Here is a 6,176-nt window from a genome sequence, read left to right as displayed (position 1 = left end):
AGACAGTGACAGAGGTGGCATTTGCTAAAGGTAGAATTGTGGGTTACAAGTACAGAGGTTGGAAGCTGTGGGCTGGTGGGACCCTTTCCTCTGGGGCTGGCAGCTGCGGTATGCCCTGAGAACTGTCGGTTGTGCAGCAGTATTCCTGGGCCCCATGGTCCCTGGATGTGTGGTCCCCAGGTCAGTGTCCCCTGAGGCCCCATAGCCCGTGTTCCACGGACCTTCATACCCTGGGTTTGCAGTGTCCCAGATTTTCCTTTCCCTAGTCCAGCACTCCTGGAGGTCTGGGATTGCCCTAGCCCTCCAGTTTTGGACTGATTCTGTGGGTGGGAGGGATTTGGTGGGGGGTGCAGCAGGGGGGCCTGGCTAATATGGGTTCAATATTCTGGTGATTCCCCCCACTTATGTTCTTTTTATTTTTCCACTTGGAGGAGCATACCGGCTAGCTTGGGGAGAGCCTGGGAAGAAAGGAGTGGCGAATCTGCTGAGAAAGCCTATTCACCTAAATACCCTGGGATAGGAAACTTGGTCTGGGAGAAGGTGGACTCAGAAAATCAACTAGCCCTCTTGTAGCACACCTTAAGGAGAAGGACTGAAGGAGGTGCATTCCAAGCTTCCAATAGCATACTTGGGGTTCCTGGTGAGGTGTGGGTGCTCTCTCTCTGGAAATTAAGTCGTTGTTTTCTGTGTGGAGCTGGTTCAACAAGAACCCTCTCGAATCTCCTACCAGACCTCTCAGGTAGCTTTCCTGCTGCCCTGGAAGAGAAGTGTGAAGGGGGAAAGGCCAAATGTCAGATTCCTAAGCATTTTATTTAACTGAAAAGAGGATTCCCTTGCTCGAAGCTTTGTCTGATATTTTCATGGTTTCGGTTCTTTTTCCTTCCTCTTTATCCCCTGAAGGCCCTTTTTTCTGTTTTTCTTTTTCTCTCTTTTTCTTCTTGTTGCTTGCTTCCCCCTCCCTTTTGTCCCTTTTTTCCTTTTCTTTCTTTCTCTTCTTTTTTATTCTTCTTATATTAGGTGCTGCAGGGAGCACTTCACATTTGCTGTATTTCTTCATCCTCAACTTTCTCTTTTCTGTGTGTATTGATTTTGGCCACCTACACTATCCCCTTTCCCCTACATCTTTCTATCCTCCATCATTTATTGTTTCTCTTACATTACACCTCTCTTTGTTTGCCCCCCTATTTTTCTGACTTTTTATTTCTAATACCTTTGTTCTGTTTTCTGTCTTATATTCACTCTTTATATTATTGTCCTTTCTTTTCTCTTTCCATCTCTCCTGAACACAGTGGCCTTTTAATTCACAATATATTCCTCCCCATATTCAGTTTCTGTCTCATTATACATTCTCTGCTTTACTTACTGTTATAACTCTACAGAGCTTACATGAATCTAATATCCATTCTCCTAGATCTCACATGTTTCTTCTGTTAATACTTACTATAGTAGTATATCAATACTATATACAATAGTAGTATATCAATACTACTATTATTCATTTTCTTTTCTTACTCCTTTTGCTTTCTCTGGCCCTAATATTTTCCTTCAAGTGAACTTAGACAACAACAAGGAAATAGAATAAGAAGAACAAAGTGACAAAGAGAAGACTTAACACACACAAAAACAACTAATTAAACCCCTCCACAAAGAAGCTAAGCAACTGATTAAACCTGTCAAGATAAAATGATGACCAGACAGCATCAAAAAACTACAAACCAAACCAATAATCAGGAAAACATGCACCCATCCAATGAACACAGTAAAAAGCAGGAAGAGAAGCAGAACATAGAACAAGTAATTAAAGCTCTTGAAACATATATTAGGGACCAATTCAATGAAGGGAAGGAAGAGATTAAGAATATGAAAAAAAACACTTGGGGAGAATACAGAAGAAATTAATATACACAAAAAGATAATGGATATGATGGTGATGAACAGCACAATTCAAGAAATCAAAAATACACTCAGCAAATAACAGAAGACTCAAAGAGGCAGAGGAGAGAATTAGTGATATGGAAGACAGTACATCTGAAATCAAAGAGATAGTAGAACTGATGGATAAAAAGATAGAAAAAATCCAGCAGGGACTGAGGAAATTGAATGATGATACAAAACACACAAACATACACATTATAGGTATCCTAGAAAGGAGGAGAAGGGAAAGGGGACAGAAAGGGTGATGGAGGAAATAAAGGCTGAAAACTTCCCAAACCTATTGAGGGAAATGGATGTACATTATTCAGGAAGCACAATGCACCCCAAACAGCATACATCTCATCAGGCTTACCCCAAGACATACACTTGTCAAATTATCCAATAATCAAGACAAAGTGAAAACACTAAAAGTAGCAAGAGAAAAGAGAGCCATCACATACAAAGGAGGCTCCATAACATTAAGCACTGATTTCTCATCTGAAACCATGGAGCAAGAAGGCAGTGGTATGACATAGTCAAGGTCCTAAAAGAAAAAAATTTCCAACCAAGAGAATACTCTACCCAACAAAGTTAGCATTCAAAAATGATGGTGAGTTCAAAATATTTACAGATAAACAGAAACTAAGAGAGTATGCCAACAAGAATCCTGCCCTTCAAGAAATACTAAAGGGAGTTCTGCAGGAAGAAAGAAAAAAACAAGAAAGACAGAGTTGGAGCAGAGTGTAAGAGCAACAAAAAAGACAAACACAGATAAAATCAAACAAAATATGACAAACACAAATCCAAAGAAAATATGGCTAACATAAGAAATTCCTTGAAAATATTAACACTGAATGTCAATCAATTAAACTCACCTGTCAAGAGACTCAGACTGGAAGATTGGATAAGGAAATATGAACCATCTATATGCTCTCTACAAGAAGCGCATCTCAGACCAAGGGATTCAAGGAGGTTGAAAGTGAATGGTTGAAAAACAATCTTACAAACAATGGCCAAAAAAGGGCAGGAGTAGCTATATTAATATCAGACAAAATAGACTTTAAATGCAAAACAATAGTGAGAGACAAAGATGGACACAACATATTAGTGAAAGGGATAATCTTTCAAGAAGAAAGAACAATCATAAACATTTATGCTCCTAACAAGGGAGACTTGAAATATGTGAGGAAACACTGGACAAACTAAGTGAAGGAATAGATGCTTCTACAATTATAGTGGGGGACTTTAATACACCACTATCAACTTTGGACAGAACATCTCAAAAGAGAATCAATAAAGAAGCAAAGACTTTTGAACAATATATTAGAGGAGCTGGACCTAACAGACATATATGGAACATTATACCCAAATATAGTAGGATATACATTCTGCTCAAGTGCACATGGATCATTCTCCAAGATAGACCACATGCTAGGCCACAGAAAAAGTCTCAATGAATTCAGAAAGACTGACATCATACAAAATAATTTCTCTGACCACAGTGGAATGAAGCTGGAAATCTGCTAGGGCCAGGGACCTAGATTTGGCACCAAGAATGGAACTTAAACAACACACCCTTATAAAAACAGTGGGTCAAGGAGGAAATCCCAAAAGAAATTAGTAACTATCTTGAAACTATTGAAAATGATAACACAACATACCCGAGCTTATGGGATGCAACAAAAGCAGTACTGAGAGGGAAATTTATGGTCATAAATTCATACATCAAAAAAGAAGAGCTAAAATTGAAGTACTAACTGCACACTTGGAGGAATTAGTAAAAAAAAAAACCAACAAACTAATTCCAAAGGAAGAAGAAAGAAAGACATAACAAAGATAAGAGCAGAACTAAATGAAATAGAAAATAAGAAAGCACTTGAAAAAATAAAACCAAGAGCTGGTTCTTTGAGAAGATCAATAAAATTGACAAACCCTTAGCTAGACTAACAAAGAAAAAAGGAGAGAAGATGCAAATACACAAAATAAGAAAGGAGAAAGGAGATATCACCACTGACCCCAAAGAAATAAAGACTATCATGACAGGATACGTTGAAAACTATATTCCAACAAGAAGGACAATTTAGAGGAAATGGACAAATTCCTAGAAACAATAAGCAGTCTACATTAACAAAAGAGGAAATTGATGATCTCACCAAACCAAACACAAGTAAAGAGATAGAATCAGTCATTAAAAACCTCCCAAATAAGAAGAGCCCTGGGCCAGACAGCTTCACAGGTGATTCCACCAAACATTCCAGAAAGAACTAACACCAATCTTTCTTAAATCTTCCAAAAAATTGAAATAGAAGGAACATTGCCTAATTCATTCTATTATGCCAAGATTACTCTGGTACCAAAGCCAAACAAAGACACCACAATAAAGGAAAATTACACACCAATCTCTGTAATGAACGTAGACGTGAAAATCCTCAACAAAATACTTGCTAATCGTATTCAACAACACATGACCAAGTGGGATTCATTCCTGGTATGCAAGGATGGTTCAACATAAGAAACTCAATTAATGTAATATATCATATAAAAGATTGAAGGGGGGTGGCAGACTTGACCCAGTGGTTAGGGCATGCATCTACCACATGGGAGGTCCGTGGTTCAAACCCTGGGCCTCCTTGATTTGTGTGGAGCTGGACCATGTGCAGTGTTGATGCACACAAGGAGTGCCATGCCATGCAGGGATGTCCCCCATGTAGGGGAGCCCCATGCACAAGGAGTGCACCCCATAAGGAGAGCTGCCCAGCATGAAAGAAAGCGCAGGCTGCCCAGGAATGGTGCCGCACACATGAAGAACTGACACAACAAGATGGCGCAACAAAAAGAAACACAGATTCCCATGCTGCTGACAACAACAGAAGTGGACAAAGAAGATGCAGCAAATAGACACAGAGAACAGACAACCAGTGTGGTGGGGGGAGGGGAGAGAAATAAATAAATAAATCTTAAAAAAAAACAAACCACAGCTAACATCATTTGCAATGGTGAAATCCTAAAATCTTTCCCTCTAAGATCAGGAACAAGACAAGGATGCCCATTATCACCCATTCTGTGTAACATAGTCTTAGAAGTACTTGTTCAAGCACTGACGCAATCACCAGACATAAAACACATCCAAATTGGAAAGAAAGAAGTCAAAATTTCACTATTTGCAGATAATGTGATCCTATACATAGAAAACCCCGAGGAGTCTACAAGAAAGCTTCTAGAACTTATAAATGAGTTCAGTAAAGCCACAGTTTACAAGATCAATGCGCAAAAATCAGTAGCATTTCTATACACCAATAATGATCAATCTGAGGAGGAAATCAGGAATCAAATACCATTTCCAATAGTAAATAAAATCAAATACCTAGGAATAAATTTAACTAGAGATGTAAAAGAAATCTATGATAAGCTGGAGGTAAGTATTTATACAGGGAAGGGATAAAATGGGGGCTTAGGGTGGGACTTTGTGGGCTTGAGGGGGGCTAGGGATGGGAGGATGGGGCAGATGGCCCAAGAAATTGGGGGGAACATTTGAACATAGGAGATTGTCAGGTATGTGGTTAAAGTTATAATGCAGAAAAACTCTTTAGAAAATATAATATGGAAGGTTACCTGTTTAAGATGCTTAAGGGGGGGCATCTGACACAGGGCAGGCTTCTAGGGAGTGTGTGAGTGTTCATTTTGTCATAGTGCATTATATCATAGGGTGGAGACCCATACAATGAGAGTGAAGGTATACACACATCCTGGGCAGGATTGATGTTCTGAAACAAAGGGAATTGTATCTTTCAAGAGAATTGGTGGCTCCCAATGGGTTCGGGTAGTCAAGTATGTCAAGTCCTCAACATTGTTGCAAGTATCTATGAATATGGTCTTCAAGTAATGAAGATTGATTATTGTGGTGGGCCCTGATGGGAGGGGAAAGAGGGGTTGAATAGACGGAATCAGTGTAACTGTGCGGCAATAAAAGTGTTCCACAAAACATTCAATTATGGATACAGAACATGTTAAATTACACAAAAAATGTATAAATGTCTATAGGCTAAAATGCAAACCATAATGTAAAACAAAATAACTAAAAATTTAGAAAATTGTATAGTCAAAAATACAAAGCATAATGTAAACTCAAATGGAACCATGTTTGAAAGCTATTGTTTCAATATTTGTACATCAGCTGCAGCAAATATAATATGAACACATAAAAGGATCATTGCTGGGGAAGGCACAAAATGATGTTGGATATGTGGGAGTACCATATACTG

At 38.9% G+C, this 6,176-nt stretch overlaps 1 long non-coding RNA gene across 1 annotated transcript in view; it reads right to left on the bottom strand.

Annotated features, from left to right (window-relative positions):
* Positions 1-679: 679 nt before the first annotated feature.
* The window catches only part of LOC131275755 (uncharacterized), an 81,073-nt gene continuing 75,576 nt past the window's right edge, over positions 680-6,176 (bottom strand). Inside the window, exon 4 of the long non-coding RNA XR_009183171.2 lies at positions 680-756. This is a non-coding gene — a long non-coding RNA (uncharacterized lncRNA). The remainder of the gene's footprint in view (positions 757-6,176) is intronic.

This window comes from Dasypus novemcinctus, chromosome 24 (genome assembly GCF_030445035.2).
Source record: "Dasypus novemcinctus isolate mDasNov1 chromosome 24, mDasNov1.1.hap2, whole genome shotgun sequence".
NCBI lineage: Eukaryota > Metazoa > Chordata > Mammalia > Cingulata > Dasypodidae > Dasypus > Dasypus novemcinctus.
The sequence above is the reverse complement of the archived record's forward strand: the minus strand, read 5'-3'. Positions and strand labels throughout refer to the sequence as shown.